Source organism: Leptodactylus fuscus, chromosome 2, assembly GCF_031893055.1.
Source record: "Leptodactylus fuscus isolate aLepFus1 chromosome 2, aLepFus1.hap2, whole genome shotgun sequence".
NCBI lineage: Eukaryota > Metazoa > Chordata > Amphibia > Anura > Leptodactylidae > Leptodactylus > Leptodactylus fuscus.
In genome coordinates, this window is record NC_134266.1 from 130,551,683 (window position 1) to 130,576,846 (window position 25,164).

Here is a 25,164-nt window from a genome sequence, read left to right on the forward strand (position 1 = left end):
TTTTGGAAAACCTCTTTAAGTAAGGAAAGACGGCGCTCTCAGGTCACAACAGGATTTTATTAAATAAAACAATGATGCACAACGCTAAAAAGTCGCCACGTTTCGGGCACACCTGCCCTTTCTCAAGTGCGTAACTTCACACAAAGCTCGGTCAATCCGGAAGATGTATACATATTGTGACTTTTTAGAGTTGTGTATCATTGTTTTATTCAATAAAATCCTGTTGTGACCTGAGAGCGCCGCCTTTCCATTTAATTGAAAACGCTATCTTCCCCGACCTTGGCCGGTGTCCATCAGACGTGCTGCCTCCTCCACCTGGCGGTAAACCCTAAACGTAGTTGTGAACGATTGTCACAACCTCATCAGGTGAGAGGCCATTTGGTCCTTTTAAATTACAACTTCTGGTTATTTCCACCAAAATTTATCAGACATTCTACACTATATAGTGTGCTCTGTGTCTTTTTTTGTTTTTTATTCTTTAAGTAAGGATACATTCACATCAGCTTTATGTGTCTGTCCAAAGCAGATTTGTCTGAAATCACTGGATTTCAGTTACAAAAAGTGGACATCAGTTAGACACTGACAGACCCTATGATAGTCGATAGGGTATTTGGGTTTTGTTTTTGTCTATTATTTTCTGACTCCATTGTATGTTTTTCTGTTCTTCTGGCCATCTGATGCACCAGAATAATGGAAATAAAAGTACATATGTGAACATTAGAAAACATAGGAAAACTGTATATATATATATATATATATATATATATATATATATATATTTTCAAATTTGTACAATAAATTTTAAGAAATGTTTTGACCCGCAGAAGTATGTATTACTCAGAGCTAAATATTTATTCACAATCTTCAGCACATCTTGCCCACACTCTTTAAAATTTGCAATTCTTATAAATGTGCTTCTATTTTTAATTCAGAAACAGGAGAGCTGCTTGTTCGACCTCCAGTCTGGAATTCTGCTGAATTAAAAATGCCACAAAGCTCACACTCTTCTGAAAACAAAGGAGCAATTTATGGACTCACCTATTCTAGTTCACAGGGGCTACTTATGCTCAGAAATATCAGCTGTTGTCTACCTAGTGAAGCACATAAACAGCATAACTTTCAGTAAAATTCATCACAGTTTAGCAATGACACTGTAAGAAGCATGGGGTGGGTCTGTGGTTCATGGCAATTACCCAGAGGGAGGTGGGAGTAGAATCAGCCGTCTGTCTGCAGCTACTGATTTACAGAATACACACTGGACAGGAGTGAAGGAGGAGGAGAAAGATTAATAAAGAACAAAAAAAAAAGTCACAGTACACCTGAACAAGGAGTGGTTGAGCCAGAAAAACAGGATCACGTTATAGTTTCAATATGGCGTTCAGCTAACTCTGGTGGATAGGAACTACAACTAATTTTATACTAAAATTCAGACAACAAACACAGGGGATCATCATGGTGAAAAGGAAGAAGTGGTGTTGAGAGTACGTAAAGTAGAGAGCTTGCCTGGGTTTCGAGGAGTGAGAAAGTCTTTTCACGTTGTAGCAGTAAGCATAGGTAAGTGACATGCTTCTTTTACATTCATGACATTTCTGATTTTATACTTATATTCAGTAGATATGTGTCTGATTCAATGACCAAGTTACATTATCTTTATCATTAAGACTCCAATATTTACTTATGTCTTGAGATTTTTTAATCAAATTTTACACAGCCCTACAAAACTTCCTCGTTACAAAGTCGAGCAGTTCCGGATAGCTTTGTGCCCTAGGTTCAATATATAGATCTGAAGAAAGGTTTAACATATATATATATATATATATATATATATATATATATATATATATATATATTATATATAGTGAATACTGTATGGATGAAATAATTTCTTGTATGCCCATAGGGATACCAGAAGATCTTATTATCGTAGGACAATAGCGTGCCAGTTTTTTATAATGAATAAAGTCGCCTCTAGATATAATAAGCTATTCTGTTGGCCATGGTACAAAACATGGATATGAGTAACCAAACTTCTCTGTCTTCTTAGTACAAGTATATTTTTTATGTATAATATAGTTATTGATTGATAGTCGAAATTTTGCCATGTACTTAGTAATCTGAGTGACAATGCTTGATAATCCATTGGTGACAGATTTTAGTTAGGAGATCAAATATTTGTGTTGTTAATCCACTTAATTAATATAATTTATTATGTTATGTAAGCAATTAAATTAGCAGTAAGGCTATGGCTACAGGGCAATTTTGACCGCAACTCCTGTCGCACGACCAAAGATTGCCAAGTCACTTTGTGATTCTTTCACTCCTGTTAGTGTATTTAGCTGCATTGCGACCCTGAGAGAGTGGTGACGGTAACTTCAAGTCAAACATTGTTTGAATTATTTGCTGATAGAAGTCGCAGTTCTGGCACACTAGGGGTCGCAGTGTCCCTCCATTCACTTACATTAGTCATAGGCTGTGTGATGGGGGTCACGACCAAATCAATGTGTAGCTCTAGCTTTATATACATCAATAAATATGGTTGAAAAGGGGCTTTCCTCCTATTTTATTAAAATAAATGTTGCTGGCACTATTTCAATAGGTATTGCTAAATCTTTAGCTATACTTTGTCACATCTGAGTTTTTCTTCATGTGAGTAGATATATAACATTATAGTTGCATGCCCTTGAAATTGTGCAGTTTCTTGACGCATTGGCATGAATGGGTTTGTTAATAACTCCACATACCATAGCAATACGGAGAATGCCACCTAGCCAGACTAAGTGAATGCAGACTTAAGGTCTAATAACTACTGTGTAATATAATATAATACAGTCATTAATCCAGCAAGATATCCTATATAGAATGTCTAGACAACCTGTGGTTTACAGGTTTGACTTACATGAAAATAATAACTAATAATTGCCGTGTCGATGTGCGCATTATAAAACCACAATGTTCTTTCATCCAAGAATAACATGTAAACATGGTCATTACGAAAGCTGTTTTTCAATAGAATGAAATGTTATATCAGCAATCTACATAATAGTCAGTATTATCCACCATACCCTGCAACACAACTACAGAAAACTCCACCAGGTACATAAAAAAGCCTTGGGGAAATGACCATGCAGGATGGGAAGGGGTTAAAACAGGAGGGGCCTAGGTGTCTTTCCTATACCTTAATAAATGTGTAACTATGATAGCTGATTGATAAAGCCGACCTAAAGTCAATACTGTATGCGAAGATCCTCTCCTTATGTCATAAAGCGAGCCTGTAGTCATTACCATGAGTGCTAAAGTGCTAAACTCGTACCTGGAGCAGCCGCAGTATAATGATAGCCACCATCTTAGGTTGGATTCACATCTCATTTATGTCATACATCAAACATAGATTTGGGGGGATAGGAAACTGTAGTATACTGAGATATGACTTTGAATGGAGTCCAACAGAAAATGTATATAGTCAATATGGAACCCTATTGTGACAAATGCAACTGTATGGCAACCAATGAAGGAATCTATTTACCGTATACATCATGTTAAACATTGGGTAAACATGAGACGTTAACTCAACATAAAGGGGAGAATGCCACACTTCTTCATATTTGTGTACAATTATTTATTAGTCAGCAGTGTGTTATTTTCGGTTCTCTATATTGTATGAACCAGAATGATCACTGATAGCTACGTAGATACTAGTCGTTGTTTACACTGGTGTTATGGCTTCCATTTATACAGGATCTGTCATGGATCTATTCTTATCCATTTGATGTATTTGTTATGATTCATTATGATCCATTAATATGCGGCTCTTATATTGGGTCTTTTAAGTTTCCATTAGATTTATATTATTTTTACTGGATAAAAACACACAAAGAAACAAGATGGAGAAAACTGATGCAAATGTAATCCGAGACTTAGGCCTTATTCACATGACAATGCCATTTTTGATGAGTCTAACAACTTTAAAAAATGGCTGTGAGCGTCCTTTTTGACAGCTGTTTTGCATCCATTCTGCTTTCAGTTTTTGATGGGAGAGTGTCATCTGTTTTACATCAGTTTTTAAAGGGCCTTTTAAAAATGGATGAATTTCATTGGTCTTTCTTTTTTGACCCAACCTACTGATCTGTTTTTAATGGACACAATCAATCCATTTTATATTTGTTAAAAACAGAAAAACAGATCCATTCATTTTTATTGGGCCTGTGCGTCCACCAAACTGGACAAAGTTTAAGACCCCTAGGTGGTCTAATGAATAAAGTATATAAAAAAAACTAAGTAAAAAAAAGAATCAAAAGTTCAAATCACCCCCTTTCCCTAGAATACATATAAAAGTAAGAAATTACTGTGAAACACATACCTTAGGGATCCCTGTGTTTGAAAACGCCCAGTCTACAAACTTGGAAAAATTATTTTCCCATATGGTGAAGGCTATAGCGGAAAAGAAAAAAAAAATCAAAAGTGACAAACCGCTGTTTGTTTTTTTTTGTTTTGCCTCTGATAAAAAATTAAATAAAGCGTGATCAAAGCAATAGCACCTCCCCAAAATGGTATATCTAAAAAGTACACCTGACCCCGCAAATCGTGACTTTTAGAACATTTTTGTTAAGGAGTTAAAATGTAAATGGGGCTTGGAAAGCCAGGAGTCAAAAACAAAAGTCGAAAAACGGCACCTGTGAGAAGGGGTTAATAGAGGTGGTCAGTGGCAGAATGAAAATATCTTTTTTTGCATCAAAGTACATTCTTGCTACTGAGAAAATCAACATGCAAATGGACTGTTAGGGGTCTTCGGGGCATGGTGACATCCATCAGAGTATCCATTTTTGCCTAGGGTCACCACATATCATTGCCCCTTAACATAAAGATTGACAGCTCCCAATCTGCAGCAACCACAGGCAAAAATGAGTGTTCTGACCTGCAGCCAACCTGGGGTGCACTAACCATATCATTTACACATGATTGATTTTCTCTGCGGCAAGATTGCATTTTGACACAAGTGGTATGTTCACTATGTCACTAATGGACCCTACAACTAGTAGGATAGCCAAACAATGCAGTCTACTGAGTTATTCTGCCTAGTACAAAAACATGTTCTCCAACATTAAATTGTTATTCCATAGGATTCTGTTTCCCTTCATGGGCAAAATAATGTATGCTGCTGCATTATGGTACCTAGTGGAAATAGGATCAAAGTAATCTATTAGATCCGTCACCATCATGGGTTCCTTAAAGCCATGTCATGGATGGTATATCATTGCTTAGTAACTTTAATATTATGTACAAACAGAACTCACCAGTAACAAACATTACTTAGAGCCCATTCACAAAAGTGTTGTTCATATCCATGTGCTGTCTGTAGAATGGACTGTACATTATAGTCAATGGGCCAATTCACAAGTCTGATTTTCTATGACCTGCACCACTTTTGTCCGATTCTCAGAACAGTCTTACCAATTGTAGAATGTAGCCCAAGCTTACCTCGGACTGCTCATGGAGCAGAAATACACAGAAACCTCAGCAGACATCAGAATAAAGGTTTACACTGCAAAGTCAGTATTACAATAAATAATTCCATAGTATTCTGTGGCCGGGGCATGTTTAGGATCTTCAGAGTCTGTGCTACTTAGAGATCAGTTTTTGTTTTTTTTAAGACTGTATGGACTTGTCCGATTTCTGGCCCTTTTTTCATGGATCACTCAGTCAAGTCTATGAGGGATCCGTGAAAATTGGAGCCCCACATATGACAACTGGTGGTGAAAAAAGGGCTGCTTCATCTGTTATTAATACGAATTATTGTCTTAGTCCATATGCCAGTACAAGTGACATTGACATAACTGATGTTTCCTTCTACCTTGTGTTTCCTTTTTACCTTGTGTTAACCTCAAAAGTGCTTGAGTAGGAATGATAAATGTGTATAATACTGTGTTGTATCTAGTACAGTTTATCCCTGTGTCAAGCACCACCTTTGAAGACTCTGCTCTAGGCATACAAGAGTGTCTTAGGGCCCCTTCACACGGAGGATATGCTGGCTGATTCGGAACGTGTAAACGTTCCGAATCAGCAGCGTTTAAAGCAGGTCCCATTGCTTTCTATGGGAGCCGGCATACGTGTACTCCCCATAGAAATGAATGGGAAAAAGCAGCCCATTCATTTCTATGGGGAGCGCGCGTATGCCGGCTCCCATAGAAAGCAATGGCACCTGCTTTAAACGCTGCTGATTCGGAACGTTTACACGTTCCGAATCAGCCAAAGTATCCTCCGTGTGAAGGGGCCCTTAGGTATAACTGGAGAATTCCTATCTAAATTTTACAGATCTCACGAGGACCACTAAAATGGTTAAAATGATCTATAATGATGTTGTTAACTTCACATAACCATTTACAGCACCGAATTCTTCAGGTGCAATTCACTTCATTGAGATGGTATGTTCAAGGAGAGTTTGTCTATAAATTGTCATTCTGTAAGATGTCAGCCAACCTCAAACCTGTATGACTGTTAAAAACCATACATTTTGTGAGTGGTGCACGTGGGTGACTACCATTCTTGGGTGGCAGCCCAGGTGTAAGCCAGGAGAAAAGATGGTCTCTCCTTAAGCTTCAACAAAGGCAGGCCATTAATCCATGATCCTTGTGGGTTTGTGGCGCCCTTCTACTTTCAAAGGGGTTTTGTAATAGATTTCATCCGTCTTTATTTCTTTCTGAGGCACAGTGCATGTTGCATTTGAGTTAAGAAATCATATACTTAGACTTAAAGAAAAAAATCTGTTTCATAGTCTGTGCTCAATGAATGGGTCAAAATCCAGCAATTGCAGAAAATATGTAGCTTAATGTGGAGGCAAAGCATTGCCACTCCTGGATACTTACGTCCGTAGCTTATCTAGCATTCACACTGATCCATGCACTAACATGCCTTATACTCCTTAAGGACTGAGCTTTGTGATTTATACTCCCATTGCTTTAACTAGGATGTATGTTTCACAGTACTTAATATGGGCTTGGTTCACTATCCAAGTAAACAGTTGCCTAGCTTTATATAAGTTTAGTAGGATTTAAGGAGTAGCACCCAAAAATCCCTTTAATGATCCCCTTAAGTACAGCAGAAGACAGAAAAGCCTCTGCAACAGAAGACACAACTTACTTCTATTACATACCTAAACCTTAACTAAGGTTTATGGGAGGAAACTAGAGATGAGCAAGTAGTACTTGATCGAGTAGGTATTCGATCGAATACTACGGTATTCGAAATACTCGTACTCGATCGAGTACCACTCGCTATTCGAATGGAAAAGTTTGATGCAGAACCAGCATTGATTGGCTGAATGCTATACAGTCGGCCAATCAACGCTGGTTCTTCTCCTACCTTTAGAAGTCTTCTCCGTGCAGCTTCCCCGCGGCGTCTTCCAGCTCTTCATTCACTCTGCCAGGCATTGGGCTTGGGCAGAGCCGACTGCGCATGTCCGCTTGTAGTGTGGGCATGCGCAGTCGGCTCTGCCCAGGCCCGATGCCTGGCAGACTGAATTCAGAGCCGGAAGATGCCGCGGGGACGCTGCACGGAGAAGACTTCTTGGAGGATACAGCCCGACCCTCACTCGTGGACTTGGTAAGTATAATTTGATCGAACGTTGCCTACCCCTGAAACGAGCATTTTCCCCCATAGACTATAATAGGGTTCGATATTCGATTCGAGTAGTCGAATATTGAGGGGCTACTTGAAAGGAATATCGAACCTCGAACATTTTACTGCTCGCTCATCTCTAGAGGAGACATGTACATTTACATGAGGGTTAACTCTCTAATCTAGCAAACTTTAAATTGATATTGAATGATTTTGATGCCTCTGTATTTAGGGTGAGTATAAAGTCCCATATTTACATTGAAAATGCAGCACAATCTGCAGGTGACACTGCGCAGATTGACATCTACTTTTGTGGGAAAATACCCAGTAGACGCCCAATGGGGGTTTCTACTGCCCATTGGACTCTTATACGCCAAATAAATGTAAAGTTATACAGAACTGCTTCCAGGGAGACTGTACCGTATGCCAATCTATTCAGTCCTGTCTAATGTAACATTCTGTCTGTTAACTGAAAAGACTTTCACAGGTTCCCTTTAAGAAATGTATAAATCTGATTTCTAAATTATTCATGTTTGTTACAACTCAAAAGTCATATCCTGAAATATAGCAAAGTGAGGCCCCAATGTCCCCCATAGATGAGCCCCATAGGATAGATAATCTGTGCTGCTTGGAAGACTCTTTATTTGAGATAAATGGGTTTCCAGGAAAACTCTAGAACATTGCCAATTTAATGTCATTGGGGTCAGGGAATATCCCTTTGGAGATAGCTCCATGTTTCGCAAAGCATTTTTTATGGGGGAAGTGGTTTTCAAGAATGACAAGCAGTTCACGTTCATATTCCTTGTCATACAATCTGGTTTTGCTACATATGACTTCCCTCTCAATTGGTGCTACTTAATGGAAAACATGTTGACTAGTAAAGATATGCAGAAGAGTTGAGAGGCTCTATGGGTTAAGAAGAAATCTTTGCCAGCTGACCATTTTCTGGTCTATAAATGGCATTCTTAAGAGCAGCTAGAGTAACTTTAGCCTCATGCTGAGTTTACATACTAAGTAGTAGAGAGCTTTAGAATAAATCAGAAAAGGATGGTTTGTATCTCCATAATAGTAAAAGTTGTGAGCACAATTCTTTCTTGTCATAAAACAAAGTGTACTTTGATCCCAAGTAGTGATATTGAACAACACTGTAGATAAAGCAATATGGAATACCCTGAGCTGTTAGTCACCTCTAAACCACTGCAAATGATGGCTACATGCTGTAAAGGGATTGTCTCCTGAAGATAACTTGCGTCCATATGTCCTACTAGAGCATATGGACATCATGGGTGGAGGACTGAGCGACCACTCAGGACCTACCTCCATGAGTCAGAATGGAGAGTCGTCTATTAGATTAATTCCCATTCTAGACCTCTTGGGCTGCCCTTCTATCATTTCCATTTCTTCCCATTCAACATTGCTTAGAAAAAGGCAATAAACCAGACATTCAGTTTGGTAGGTTGTGAAGAGACACTATGGTCATAGTAAAACATGGGAGAACATAATGTTCATGCTTTTAAGGATACATTTTTAATAATTACATGGGTTTTCCAGAATACTGATGACCTATTTTTAGGATCAGTGATCAATATCAGATCAGTGGAAATCCAAATCACAGCACCCTCACCCCTCAGTTGACTGAAGGGGCCTCAGCACTCTAATGCTGCAGTTCAGGCCCATTCACTTGGGATCCCTATCGATCATCAGTATTATCTTATAAAAAATCCTTTAATTACTGAACTTATGGGGCTGAGTTTTGGATATTTTGCAGGATTGGAGAGCTCAATGTTATTAGTATTTACCAGTACCTAGTAATATATACTTACCAGTACTATAGATATATCAAATATTCACAATTCTTATGCTAGTAAGATCAACCAGTAATACTTATTGTATACATAATCTCTGGCTGTGCCCACAGCTCTCTAAAAGTGAAAGGAGTTCACTGGCTCTCCATTCACTTTAGGGCGACTTTAGATCCTCCTTTTTCCTGATCACTGGCAGTCAGATCCAGGTAAATCAGACACTTATTCCTTATCCTGTGGTTAAGGGGATTAGTATCCTTAAGGGCACAACCCCTTTAAGTACTTAATTTCTTTTAGTGCTAAATGGTTGGCTGAGCTAGTTACCTGCTTTGCCTAAGATACATTCTCCTTGTGTGATTTTACAAGGCTATATTTCTCAACAGCATTGAAAAATGCCTCAACCTTTGGTTCCCATCCCCATAAACTGCTTTGTGTAATAAACTGACAACACCTAGCAGCCACAAAAAAGCACAAGTACATATAATCTCTATGGTAATGAAGATATTAAACAATCTGCCAAACCTTTTTTGTGGTCTCATATTATATCAAGACTATGCTGAAATTTATGAAAACAGAGTAGGAGAGCTGCAAAGACTGGAGATGCGCTGACCCCATGTTGAGTAACATATACCCCTGTTCTTACATAAAGGATTTCATAATCACAGAGATAATATGTTGAGCAATCTGTTGAGGTGTCAAGCTCTTCTTGCACAAGGGTGACTCATAAAACCCAGACTCACTTCATTATACTTGGCCACTTAATGATGACTAGCTTACCTGAAGAATGGGCCAATGGCCCATATTTTACTACTACAATATGAGTTATCAGATCCATGTAAAAAAAACCTTTAAAACATTGGACTGTCCATGGAAATGTGCGAGAACTAAAAATTAGAATTTTAACTTTACCATGCTCATGGGGAGATCTGCTCATTGTCTGGCTGATAGCCTATCTATGACCAATCTTGGTAAGGGCTCATTCACATTTGCGCCCGGGAGTCCGTGCTGCAGGTTTCCGTTTCCTGCACAAAACTGGGCAGGAGACGGAAATCTGCTGGCATCTTTTCAAACCCATTCATTTGATTGGGTTTGAAAAGTGTCCGGCCGTGAGCGCCGGTGAGCATTTTATGCTCTCCGCGGTGAAGCTGTTTTTTTTTAAACCAGACACTGAGTTGGACATGCAGTACTCTGTGTCTGGTTTTAAAAAAAACGGTTTCGCCGCAGAGAGCATAAAATGCTCACCGGCGCTCACGGACAGACTCGGCATTACAGGTTTCAGAATGCAGAAGCCTGAAACCTGAGAACGGAGTGCCGAACGCTGGTGTGAACCCAGCGTCACTCTACTGAATAGATGCAACGGTTTGGCTAAGACTAGGATCATGGAAAATCTACAAACACTCAAAAGTAATCATATTGAATGTGGCTCTTGCCACTGAATATTTGGTCCAGCAATCTGTGATGGGTTTTATCGTCATTGATGGTTCTCTATATTGATACAATTTACTTGTATATAAAAAGTACAGCACTCTTTTTTCCAGCTTTCCTTAATCATATAAGGAATGCATATAGTATATAATATATATGGGCACATACATCTGGAGACATACAGTAGGTGTCTGACATTTGAATCCAGAAATACAGGTTATTGGACATCAGTGGTTATTGCTCTTTGTCTTTCTAAATGACTCAAGCTTTAAGATGAAGCAAGAACTCCAATTATGTAGTTAGAAGATTATCTGGTCTGTTGCAGAACATCTAAGCTATGTTTTCCTCACAGCCACTGACACATTATCAAATAAACAGAATTTATTGGCTAGAAACAAGGTGACAAGTTAATATACAAGCGGAATATCTTACATATCAGCTGGGAGTCAGTACCACTATGTACTGCAAACTCATGCTGATAACTATCAATCATTAACCCATCTGGATTTTGCGCCCAGTCCAAATAACACATGGCAAGTGTATAGCTACAATGCAGGCAAAAAATTCAACAAGCAAACTCAAGATTTTTTCACTTTTTGAGGATAAGGATGCAAATACTACGCCATTTTTTCTACTGAATATTATTTTCGACAATGCCGTCATTATTTTAAACAGTGGTGGCCCAGACAACGAAGAGATCTCATGCATTAAAAGTACAAGCACAGGCACATTGTCCCTATCACAGTGATAGCATCAGAGTCATATATAGCATTTTATGAACATCTATGCACCTACAAGGCACCTGTGCACAGGGGTGTAACTTGAGGGGGTGCAGAGGGTGCAATCGCCCAGGAACCTTAGTGGGCCCATAAGCACTGATATAATGAGAAAGTTAAATTTTTCATTCCACATGGAGCAACTGGTCAGAGTATAGTCAATGACAGATTCTGATGGGGGGGTAGCGCAATAGTGAAAAAAATTGCTATGGGGGTGCCCCAAGCTGGATTATTGCACCAGAGCCCCTAAGCCTCTAGTTAGGCCATTGCCTGTGCAGTTGTACACATTTTACATATGGAGTGGCTGTCTATCCCTTATTTGTTAGTGAGTATTCTATAAATTTGACCTCAACAGGGATCACTTGTATTCGTATTGTATATGTCGTCACCATGCATGAAATTCAGGTGACACAAACACAATTTGCAATGGTGCTACCTCTTGTAACTATACGCCCCAAGAGCAGCTCACAGGCACAACATTATTTATTTTAGAACATATTAGCACTACATTTGTCCTACTGTTTATTACTGATGTCATACCATGTTATGTACATAAGGCTTAGTTCAAAAGTCCTATTTTAGGCTAAGGCCCCACGGGCCGTATCCGCAGCACTAAAACGCTGTGGGAAGAACGCATTGCGGTTCTTTCCGCAGCGTTTTTAAGAGAAAGTTCACAGAGTTTTCCTCTGCGAACTTTCTCTTAACATTATATCTACGGGAAAGCCGCTGGTGTTTCCGTAGATACAGTATAATTGACATAATTGATATAATTGGCATGCTGCGATTTGCAAAGCCGCAAAGTGGGCATGGGATTCGCATGAATCCCATCCACTTTGCCTGCAGTGTACAATGCCACGATTTTTCCCGCAGCATCTCCACTGCGGGCAAATTGCGGCATTTACGTCCCGTGGGGCCCCAGCCTTAGGCTGGAGACCCACATTGTGAAAATGCCTAGTTTTTGCCACTGCGGAAACACTATGGGAAAATGTGTTTCATTTTACAGTACCTGCAAAATAAATGGGATTCTAGCTAATCTCATCCACGGAAAAAATCTGCATCAGAAAAGCTACGTTTTCAAAAACGCATGTATTTTAGCATATCAGAGAATGTCAATTATACCTGCAGAAATGCTGGCATTTTCCCTATAGTATAATATAGGCAGAAAATCAGTGAAAATATGCATTTTTTTACCTGCATTTTGCTTTTTTCCATATGAGGCAGGTGTTTTCCAGGCAAAATTAAAAACAAAAAAGTCTGTTGTTGTTTTTAATGGGTTAATAAGTGCTCCCAAATACCTTTAGCAGTGTTTTGAGTGATTTCTGGGTTTCTCTGGGATCTCCTGTCATCCACTGCATTTGTTTACATGGGTAGCTTCCTATTCTTTTGTCCTATAACTACCATGATGCATTGCTCTTCACTCAGAGTTGACTCACACTACCCTCCCGTCACTCCCTCACAGCCCCTCCCTGTTTCCCTAGATAGCCCGCCCACAACTAGCCCTTCCTTACTAACTAACTGAACCCAACGCAACACGCCATCATACTTACCTGTCTTCCTGTCTGGATATTCTGGGCATAGGAGATCACATCCTTCTGCAGGCCATGCTCCTCCTCCTCAAACCGTCAGCCAGTGTCTGCACAATAAAGCAGAAGGAAGGAAGTTATGTTCCGTGCCCAGGAAATCCAGACAGGAAGATAGATAAATGTGATGTGGGGGTTAGTATTGTTGCAGTTCTGTTACCAGAAACAGGGAAACAAAATGTCACAGGAAAATCTGAAAATGTGCCTGGAGTGGTCACAGGACTGCCCAAGTGATATGGGTAAATATACATTTTTGGTAAAGTGAGTAAGTTGGAAGGTAGGCAGGGAGAGAGTGTATAGTGTAGTCTAGATTATTATGATTTTGTCCTGAACAACCTCTTTAATTTCTGGGGAGCAAATTGTACTCCATAATGGTACCATTTAATATTCCGTACGATGTACTGAGAAGCTGTAATAAAAATTCAGAATGGGGCGTAAATGCGTTTGTGCGACTTTCTTATTTTTTAAGGCATTCAATGTGCAGCTCAAATGATATGTCACCTGTATTCTATGGGTTGATATAATTATGGAAATACCAAACAAATTTAGCAAAATACATAAGTCGTAATTTTTTACAGGGTCAAATGTATTTTTTGTGGAATGTCTATTCTTTTGATCATTGTTTATCCAAATTTTTATGGGAGGTGAAACAACAAAAACGGCAGTTCAGTTCTTTTGATTTTTTTTTTTTTCCACTATGGCGCTCTCTATATAGTAAAATATTTTTATAAGTTTGTAGGCTGGGTGTTTTCAGGCACAGGGATATTTAATGTGTATGTGTTTTACATTCTTTAAGTAGTTTTACATATGTTCATATCATGTTTTTGTTTTTGAAATACCATGCATTTTTAAAAACGACCTTTCACCACCTCTACGAATTCTAGCTCTTAAAAGGAACTGCTCCACTTATTCCAGCACAGTTGGAATTTTTTTTTCTAGCCTCATCATTAGTTAGCGCAGTTAGTTTTTGTGTCTGATGTGCTTTTTAAACTCTGTAACATCAGAAGGGCGGTGTCAGGCAGGGGTGTGTGAGTCAGAGCTCCAATCAGAGACATTCAGTGTCCTCATGACAATACAGAGCCTGAATAGCATATGAGACAGCAAAACTACTTGCATTGATTGCTCAGGAATGGTGGAGGCTTGAGAAAAAATTCCAACTGTGCTGGAATCAGTGGAGCTACACCTGTTAAATGATGTAAAGAGCTGGACTTGTTGGAGGTGGTGCAAAGTCATCTTTAATTTTAGCTGTGGATTAATGGTGTTTTCTAGAGATGAGCGAGTAGTGTTCAATCGAGTAGGTGTTCGATCGAATACTACGGTATTCGAAATACTCGTACTCGATCGAACACTACTAGCTGTTCAAAGTTTAATGTTCGATGCAGAATCAGCGTTGATTGGCAGAATGCTATACATTCTGCCAATCAACACTGGTTCTTCTCTTACCTTTAGAAGTCTTCTCTGTGCAGCGTCCCCGCGGCGTCTTCCGGCTGGAATTCACTCTGCCTAGGCATCCGGCCTAGGCAGAGCCGACTGCGCATGCGCGGGCATGCCCTCGCATTCGCAGTCGGCTCTGCTCAGGCGTCGGGCCGGGTAGAGCCGACCGCGCATGCACAGTCGGCTCTGCCTAGGCCCCGATGCCTAGGCAGAGTGAATTCCAGCCGGAAGACGCCGCGGGGGCGCTGCACCGGGAGAAGACTTCAAGGGGAATCCAGCCCGACCGTCACTCATGGACTTGGTAAGTATAATTGTATCGAATTTTGCCTACCCCTGAAACGAGAATTTCCCTCCATAGACTATAATGGGGTTCGAAATCCGTTCGAACAGCCGAACAGTGTGCGGCTGTTCGAATCGGATTTCGAACCTCGGACATTTTAGTGTTCCCTCATCTCTAATGTTTTCCTTATAGATGCAATAGGGGGAAGGAAAAAAACTGAAAAAATTGCAGCAAAAACCCCATGAATAACACACGGTGGCTCAGTGGTTAGCACTGCAGCCTTGCAGCGCTGGAGTCCTGGTGTTCAAATCCCGCCATGGGCAAAAAAAACCATCTGCAAGGAGTTTGTATGTTCTCCCCGTGTTTGCTTGGATTTCCATCCCATATTCTAAAAAAAAGACATACTGATAGGGAAAAATGTACATTGTGAGCTCTAAGTGGGGCTCTCAATCTACAAAAAAAAAAAAAAAAAAAACTGTTTTTTTTTTTTTGCTGTGTTTCAGTACATGGGGCCTTAGCTTTAAAGACATATTGTCATGTGTTCTCAAACATAGACATGAAACAAGAAAACTGCAAGTGATAAAAAACTGCAATGTACTGTATAAACTCGAGTATAAGCCGACTTTTTCAGCACAGTTTCTATGCTGAAAAAGCCCCCCTCGGCTTATACTCGAGTCAGGGTCCACGGAGCACAGAAAACTGGAAGGACCTGCATAAATTAAACGAAGGGGGAGGCCCATTAGTGCTACTGCTCTATGATTGGATTGTCATGTAGGTCATGTGACTGTGATGTCATCAAAGGTCCTGTAGCCCCTAGAATGTAACATCTGCAGATAAGTCAGTGGCCATTATGTGCAGGATTCATTGTGTCTCATAGAAGATGTCTGTCGTATCAAGGAGAGGAAACTACAGTAAAGAGAAAGTAAAACACACAGGTACCTGCTGGGGTATGCCTATTAATGTCAGGCAATTGGGGTTATTAATTTAGCTTCAGTAACTCCATGTGCCTCACAGTAATAACAGTTAAGCCCATCATGTCCCTCATATTAACCCCTGTGTGCCTCATATAAGGGTTACTAATATGTGAGACACATGGGGGTACTAATAAAAGATCCTAGTATCTTTTTCTATCTGCTATTCTGAGCTTTTTCTTGTAATATATTACTATATTATCCATGCTGCTTTAACACACCGAATTTCCCCATGGAATATTAAAAGATTATCTTATCTTATCCTTATAAGTGAATGATACAAGCAGCTCTTTCATACATTGTGCTCCTATAGATTAAAGTTTCCGTGGTCCAATAGAGAACCTCTTTTGTACTGAATAAACCTTTTTGTTGCATTCTCCTTTTATTCTTCAATGCAGTTACATGAATGAGTAATGTTCCTTATCACACACATACAGTAGCAGTGTGCACACCCATGATTTCTGTGCCATGAGCCATCCATGTACACAGCTAAGTAATCTGTTGTCTCTGAGAAGGTACATATTAAACAGTGGAAAGTACAATGATGGTTGGGAAATTTTCCGGTCACTGGACATTTTAGCTCTCAATGTGTATTAATCCCATTGAGAACAGTTTCCGTTACTTGACCTTGCACTATTTATTCAGGGAATAATATATTTCACAGCAACCACAATTCTATCTTATGAGACTTATGAAATGCAAACAGTAGTAAACTGGTGCAAATCACAAAACTGGTGGTGCACCAATATACAGGGGTGAACCTACCCCTTTCGCCGCCCGAGGTGAACTACAGAAAGCCCCCCCCCCCAGCGAAGGGGCATGGCCGAGTGAAGGGGGCATGGCCGCTCGAAGGGGAGGGGCTTAGCGCCGTTCGCAGGCAGAGAGCAGGCACGGAGTGGACCTGCTCTCTGCCTGAGCGTGAGGGGAGGCTGCTGGAGCAGCGCTGCTCCAGTGGCCTCCCCAAACCACCGCTCGGTGCTAAGCCAGTCCAGGACAGCTTGTCCTGGACTGGCTTAGGTAATCAAAAATGCCGCCCTCTCTGGGGTCCTGACATAGCGCCGCCTCAAGCGCTCGCTTCAGGTCGCCTCTTGGGAGGTGCGGCGCTGCCAATATATGGGGGATACCTGTTAGCTATTGGGCAGTGGGCAGGGAGAGGGGAAGCAGGCAGTGTACAGGCATGTAACTATAGGACTAGGTTCACATGGGGGAAAATCAAGAGAAATTCTACAAGATTGCCACGGCGTTGCGGCTTTACTCTGCTGATTGGGCCCAGATGAATGGGTCTAAGTGGCAGGGACTCCAGAGCCGTCAAATCCACAGCAAGATTGAGCAGGACGCTGATTTTATTTCTTCATCAACTGCAATTGCTTTGAATGTATGGCCGATTCAGGACAGAATTCCTTAACTAGGCTAAGATCCCACGTTGTGGAAATGCAGCTTTTTTGTTGCAGTTTTTTAAGCCAAAGCCAAGAATGGCACCAAAAGGAATGGGAAATATATAGGAAGCTCTTATACTTCTATCTTTTTCACAATCCACTCCAGGCTTTGGCTCAAAAAACCAGAACAAAATCTGCAACAAAAAAAGCTGCGTTAACGCAACGTTGGGTTTTAGCCTAAAAAAAATGTTTAAAATCGCTTCCCCTGCACGTGTAATAAAATTGTGAAGCAGCAGATTCACTTTAAGCTCTCAAATTCAGCTTTGAAAGGACATTTTAAAAACCCTAACCTTAAGAGCCTTACACATATAGACATATCTATATTATAACTTGATTTTTTACTCTTACACGCCTTTTTCCTTGAATTTCTGCTGTGATTTTTTTTTTATTTTAAAGATACAGGTTACATATTTAGCATACATGTAAAAACAGCTAAAAAATATTACTACTGAGTCCCATATTGTTGCCTTTACCATATCCATAGATGCTCCTTACACTGACATTAAGCATAAGATGGAGCATACAATATTACATGATTTTATGTGAAATCTCAGAGGGAATTGAAAATAGAAAACAAATTGAGTATCTTTCTAAAAAGAGGTCTGTATTTGCTGTTAAAATATTACAGGCAGGAGATTCTTTGGCAAGTCAGAGAGCGTATTCATTATGTGAGCGGCGCTCCACAGCTGTATTCAATTGCTGTAAGTCTTTCACAACCCACTTGTAAAAAAATCCAAGAAATTTGATATAAACATAATACAAAAAATGTTTTCCTGCCCTGTGAACAAACTCATGTCTTCTTGATTCAGTAGCAAATTCTTTACATCCTCAGTTCAGAAGTATAACAGCGTCTTATTCACCGGCCCCGCGTTTTTCTTTATCTTGCATATAGCCTGACCTTAGATAAGCAGTATAAGCAGAGCAGCTATGTTGATCATTTTAGTCTTCAATTTTACATCTATTTATCATTATGGCTTATACATTTGTTTCTGCATATGTGACAATATGACTGTTCTTAGATAGAAGTCTTTCACAGTCTTGAGCACAACAGAGCACATTTTCATATACCACTAGCTATACAGTCTAATGCAGGATTGACCAATCTTTTTTATATGTGATCTGCTGTTTGTGGAGCATGAGTTTGCTGTCACGGAACTAGCTACAGGTATATGTGGAGTACATCGCTTTTTCTGTGTCCACCATTTAGAAAAAACACCTATTGGCCTATTATAATATTTTCGAGTCACTGCTATGAGATGTACTAGTAGATCACAATCTTCTATTTGACTAATAATAATTTAACCCCAATTTTCATTTTTGAATTTCCATTTTTCCCTCTCCCATTCCAAGAGCCATCATTTTTCCATTTGACAGTTCACAGAGTCACATGATGGCTTATTGTTTGCGAAACAAACTGTACTTTGTAATGGCACCATTCAATATCTTTTACAATGTACTGGGAATCTGGAAAAAATTCAGAATGAGATGGGATTGAAAAATGTGGTAGAAATGACATGTGACGCTGGGTTCACACTAGGGCCCGGACTCTGTTCTGAGCTTTCCGTCTTCTGCATGCGGAAGACGGAAAGCTGTCAGACCGGGTCAGGCCGTGAGCACCTGTGAGCGTTTTATGCTCTCTGCCACTAAACCGTTTTTTTTTTTAAACTGGACACAGAGTACTGCATGTCCGACTCTGTGTCCGGTTTAAAAAAAACGGTTTCGCAGCGGAGAGCATAAAACGCTCACCGGCGCTCACGGCCGGACATCTTTCAAAACCATTCAAATGCGGCTTTCCGTCTCCTGCTCTGTTTTGTGCAGAAAACGGAAACCTACAGAACGGAGACCGGGCGCAGATGTGAACAAGCCCTTACCTGTATTCTGTGTGTCAGTATGATCATGGTGATATTTTTATTTGCAATGTTTTGATACCTTTTAAAAAAATAAAAAATTATCAAATTTTTTTTGTGTTGCCATATTGTGACATTTGTAACTTTTTTTTTATATTTATGTGTATGGAGCTAGCTATGGTGTATTTTTATGTGGGACAAGATGGCATTTTTCTTGATACCAATATTTTAATATTTTAATAGTTTGGGAATTTTGGAGAGCGGGGATCCCTAAAGTTTTGATTTTACTTTTGTTTATTTATTTTTATATGTGATCTAGGGAAAGGGGGTGATTTAAACTTGTATATTTTTTATTTAATACTTTAAAAAAACTTTTTCTTTTACTTTTATGTTCAGACCCCTAGGGACCTTAAACCCTAGGGGGTCTGATAACTCATACTATTCACAGCAATACTAATGTATTACAGTGAATAGTAAAATCCTATGACTTCTATTACACGCTGCCTCTAGCAGCGTGTAATAGAGCCATAATAATGACAAGCCTTGGAGGCTTCAATAGGCTCCTGGCTGTGATGACAATCAATCACTGCTCTTCAATGATGTTATGGAGGATGGCGATCATGTAAAGATAGCAACGTCCATGGTGCCTGCGTGGTCACATTTGACTGTGGCATCTAAAGTGTTAAGAGCTGTGATCGGTGTCAGCACCAATTGCGGCTGTTAGTGGCTGGTGCTGGCTGTATTATACAGCCGGAAACTGCCGTGTATGGAGAGAGCTCATGCATGTGATTTTGCGTGATGGGGTAATACATTACTCTATCCAGTTCTTAAATACTGATGCCCAGATACTGAACTGCTCTAGTTAATAAAACATTAAGGCTGAGGCCCCCACGTTGCAGAAATGCAGCTTTTTTGCTGCAGATTTTGTTGCGGTTTTTTGAGCCAAAGCCAAGAATGACTACAAAAGGAATAGAAAATACTGTATATAGGAAGATCTTATACTTCTACCTTCTCCTCATTCCACACCTGGCTTTGGCTCAAAAAACTGCAACAAAAAAAGCTGCGTTTCTTTAGCTGCGTTTCTTACCCTAAGAGACTGCTGCTATTTGTTATGTTTTTCTTTTGACATAGTCATGGCCAAAACTTTTGAGACAGTCACAAAGTTTGTTTTTCATAAAATTTGCTGCTTCAGTGTTTTTAGATCTTGTATTCAGATGTTTCTATGGTATACTGAAGTACATTTCTAAGTATTACATATCTTTTTTGTTCACAATTATATCAACTTTATGTAAAGATTCAATATTTACAGTATCGACCCCTATTTCTTAAGACTTCTGCAATTCATTCCTGCATCCTGGATATCAGGATGAGTCATAACCTGAGTCATAACTAGAGATGAGCGAACAGTGAAATGTTCGAAGTTCGAAATTCGATTCGAGTAGCCGCTCAATACTCAACTGTTCGATCGAATATCAAACCTCATTATAGTCTATGGGGAAAAAATACTTGTTAAGGGGGAAAGCACTATTCGACTTAGGAGGGTCACCAAGTCCACTATGACACCCCAGGAAATGATGCCAACACCCTGGAATGCAACTGGGACAGCAATTGGGAGCCCTGTCAGCTTGCGATATGCGCAAACTGACTTTTTCCCGTAGGAATGCATTGACCAGCGTTGATTGGCCGAATGCCATACAGAGTACAGCATTCGGTCAATCAACGCTGGTTCTGCTGGAGGCTCGTCTGTGAGGAGGTGGAGTCTGAGATCGGTCCATAGCAGTCTCCATTCTGGTCCGATCTCAGATGTAGCAGCGTTGAGAGCATGCTGTGCTCTGCTACACCTTCAGCTCGTGCATATCGCAAGCTTACAGGGATCCCGACCAGATAGAGCCTCAAAGAGCTGTGTGAGTGATATTCCCACCTAAATAAAGGTAATCCCTAGCTAACCCTGCCTGCACATCTATCCCTGTCTCACAGTCACATAGTTCACAGTCTCATATGACCCGGATATTAAATCCACTATTCGTATAAATTGGAGGTCACCTGAATTAGCCAGCCAATTACTTTTTCCGATTTTTTTTCGATGCCTCCGTTGTCGTAGTTCCTGTCCCACCTCCCCTGCGCAGTTATTGGTGCAAAAAAAGTGCCAGGGAAGGTGGGAAGGGAATCGAATTTTTAGTGAGTTTGCCACGTGGTGTTTGACTGGAATGGAACATCTCGAACAGCCTGATATCCGATCGAACATGTACTCGGTCGAGCGCTGTTCGCTCATCTCTAGTCATAACCTCTTAATCATCCTGATGGTGAAAGAAACTTTTTCACGGTTCTGAAAAGTATACAAAATGCATTCAAAGATTAACATTAAAGGGGTAATCCCATGAACATAATCATATCATATAGCAAAAAGAAAGATGAAAAGCAGGAAGGGCACTCACCCAGATTGAGTGGGTGAGTCCCCTTCCTGCGTTTCATCTTTCTTTTTGCTACAAATTTCATTGTGCTGATTTTTGGATGTTGAGCACCACCGGACTTCTAAATCTCTAGTTGTTTCTACGTGAACCTAATCCTCTTCATCTAATAAGTCAGTTTTTACTGAAAATCAGCAGTGCCATCCTACTTTCTCTACTACGTATTTGGACTTTTGTATAATCATATCTATATTTGTAGATAATTAAAAGTTTATAATTACAAATATAAGTAATTAAAATTCCTGCAAAGTTTTAAAGATTTTCTCTAACCATCTTAGCAATGACAGTCTGTTGTCTTGATCGGTTGCCAATGATTACGACCACTAATGCAAAAACTTTCTATGGTCTGGGTCTTGTCAGGAACCCAGCTATGATGTCCTTATTGTAGCTGGGTTATCAGGCAGGGACACTACAAGTATCAGAAGATATCCCGGCCATAATAAGGAAATCATGGCTGATTTTCTGACCTTAGAAAGGTTCTGCATTCATGGTCGTATCCATGGCAACTGATCAAGATAACAGACTGTCACCACAAGATATTTATAGAAAATCTTTAAAACTCTGCAAAATGTTTAATTACTTATATTTACAAAAAGGTTTAACTTTTAATTGTCTACAAATCAAAAAAAAAAAAAAAAACTACGTACATGGGAATACCCTTTTAAGTCACTTTCACCTGGTGTCCAAAAAATCTGCTCATCCTGGCACAGGTAAAGAGTGGTAAAGGACATATATTACCGCACTATACAATAGAAAGACGAATATTGCAGATCTCATCACAAGATAACAATAATTCTAGAGTCAGATCTAAGCCATACGTACTATCTCATAAAGTGTTATGGTGTTGGGGACATTATCTTAAATGGGTTACATAATATTAAAACTATTGCTTTTTGGACTTGAGTGAGGCCTCCATATTCCTCAAAAGGGCTGGAAATTTGTTGAAAAAAGTTGCTGTCGAAGGTTGTGTTTATAAAATCCTAAACAAGTCATTACAGGGATTGTCCAGGTTAGAAAAATGATGTTTTTTCTCTCCAGAAGAAGATCACTAAGTGTCAATGGTAGTGCCTTGAATTGCAGATAAACTCTTGAACTTCAATACCAGGCAAAACCTGTCTTCTAATTCTGGGTAAAGTCTTCTTTTCCATTGACTGTTTTTATGGCATGGTCATGTAGCTACTAAATGGATAAAGGAAAGATCCATTTATAAGGGTCCATTCACACGGAGTAACGTGGCGCGTGATCTGGCACGTATACGGTGTGTGAGACTTTGAGCGCCGTAAAAGCTCCCATTGATTTCAATGGGAGCCTGGATCATATACGCCGAGTTATTTTGCAAAATCACGGCCGCAAAATAACGCAGCGTATACGATCCAGGATCCCATTGAAATCAATGGGAGCTTTTACGGCGCTCAAAGTCTCACACGCTGTATACGTGCCAGATCACGCGGCATGTTACTCCATGTGAATGGACCCTAAATCAGTCTTTTCATGTTGGATTTCTGTATTTACATGCATTTTAATTTGACAAATATTTCCTTGAATTTCCTACCATATCAATTATCCTACATGGCAGTAAAATCTTTTATTGTCTAATTAATTTACTCTTAGTTTTCTTTTGTTTTTTATTTGAGCTGATGTGGCTGGTTTGAGGGCTCTTCACTCCCTAAAGTGTTGGGCACTTGGTTCATGGTATTTTTGGATCTGATACTACAGCTCTAACTTCTGCCCTGCTGTTTTTTCTACGGTCTGGTATTCAGCCAGGTTATATTTTGTGTTTTTCATAGTCAGTAACTGAGGAGGTTGTACAAGGGTTAATACTAATGGAACATCCTTAATATCTGTCAATATTTGTCAAAGCATGGTGTATGGAGATGGAAGTACACAGCACTGTACACTGTGCAATAGCCATACTGTACAATTGCAGCTCAGCCCAATTCACTTATAGACTATAAAAGCCTATGCCTCAAAAGCTTACAATTTGTTATCATTTTAGCTAACCATTAAAAAAGGCATCAACTACTGAAGACTCTTAATTTTTTATATTTCATATCCACTGGCTAATATGGTACAAATATATTTTTCCTTATAAAAGCCTGTGAGCATGTTGACAAAGCCTTAGTTAAATATTTTTCTATCTACCTTTCAGTCATTTTAATGTCCATTTCAAGAGATACCTGACACTTTCCACAAAGACACACCATTTGCTCTCTATGGGGCATTTAAAGCAATAAATCCCTTTGCTAACCCCAATGATAGCAGATGGATGGGGAACAGATCTCTAGTGAGGGACGCAAACGTTACATGCACATTACAACTATACTATTATTACACATTTTGTCCACATTTTGACAAGTTTGAGAATAAATAATTCGGAGTAGAGTCAGATTATCAATATGGTCATTTTATTTACATTCACAGCTTTATGTCCTCTTGTATGGTTCTTACAGTAAATATGGTTTGGCGCTATAGTTAGCATTTGCAGGAACATATATTGTTTATGGTAATGGCAATGATCATAGTCTCTCAATGTTAGAACCATGATTATCATAGTCTAAAAAAGACAGAGAAAGCATCTGCCCACTGCGGCCAGTACACCTTTGTTCTCAGTAGGAGCTGTGTGCTAACAAAAGAGTAAGAATGCAGCAGAAAGACGTCAGAGAGAAAAAATATCTGTTTACATACAGCATCTGCATTCCACCCAAAAGAAACAAAATCTAACCATGTAATCCTGAACTTTACACAAGACGCCTAACAAAGTATATATACATTAAATATAATTCAAACTCAAAAATACTGTGTAAATTTATATATGATACAGTTTCTTAATATTGCTATTAGTCTCTTTTTGTCAATAATATCAGTAACGTAGTATAAATATTGTTTTTTTTTAAATAAATTCTTTATTTATGAATACAGAGTGAAATAAACAAGGAGCGGAATAAAGTGTAACAACACTCAATTGAATAATAAAACCAAACCAAAAAGGCCCAATATAGCAACAGAGGGCCAAAAACATAACGTAAGGCATAAAAAAAGAAAAACAACAATACGGGGACAGGGCCGCCCGCGAACAGACAAGACGGGAGAGGCCCCGACCATAGTATAAATAATTATCATTAGTTGTATTATTTTACACTTGAAGTCAATGGGATTCTGTTTTACAGCGCTGATTCTGACACGAGTTTACGTGTCAGAATCAATGCCGCGTTACATCGTGTGAATGCCCCCTCAGTCAGGAACTGCCTTCCTCACAGCAGCGCCTATGGCGCTGTACTTTGAGAGCGGTGAGGAATGCCTCCCCAGTACTCGTCTATGGACGAGTACTATCAGGAGGGGAGGAGGCGTTCCTCCCCGATCTCAAAGCTTACGCTTTGTGTCCATTTTTTTCCAGTGGACAAAAAAATCCTACATAAAGGACGTTTCTGTCCGTTAGAAAAAACAGATAGCAAGTGTCCGTTATTTTTTTAACATTGAAGTATATGGCCAATGGACTTATAATGGACAGTAACTAATAGCCATCAGTTAGTGTCC

The 25,164-nt window shown here is 39.6% G+C and overlaps 1 protein-coding gene across 1 annotated transcript in view; it reads left to right on the forward strand.

Moving 5' to 3' along the window:
- The first annotated feature begins 1,253 nt into the window (after positions 1–1,253).
- NCMAP (non-compact myelin associated protein) overlaps positions 1,254–25,164 on the forward strand; it is a 49,938-nt gene continuing 26,027 nt past the window's right edge. Inside the window, exon 1 of the mRNA XM_075264642.1 lies at positions 1,254–1,554. The gene's annotated coding sequence lies outside the window, so the exon portion shown is untranslated. The remainder of the gene's footprint in view (positions 1,555–25,164) is intronic.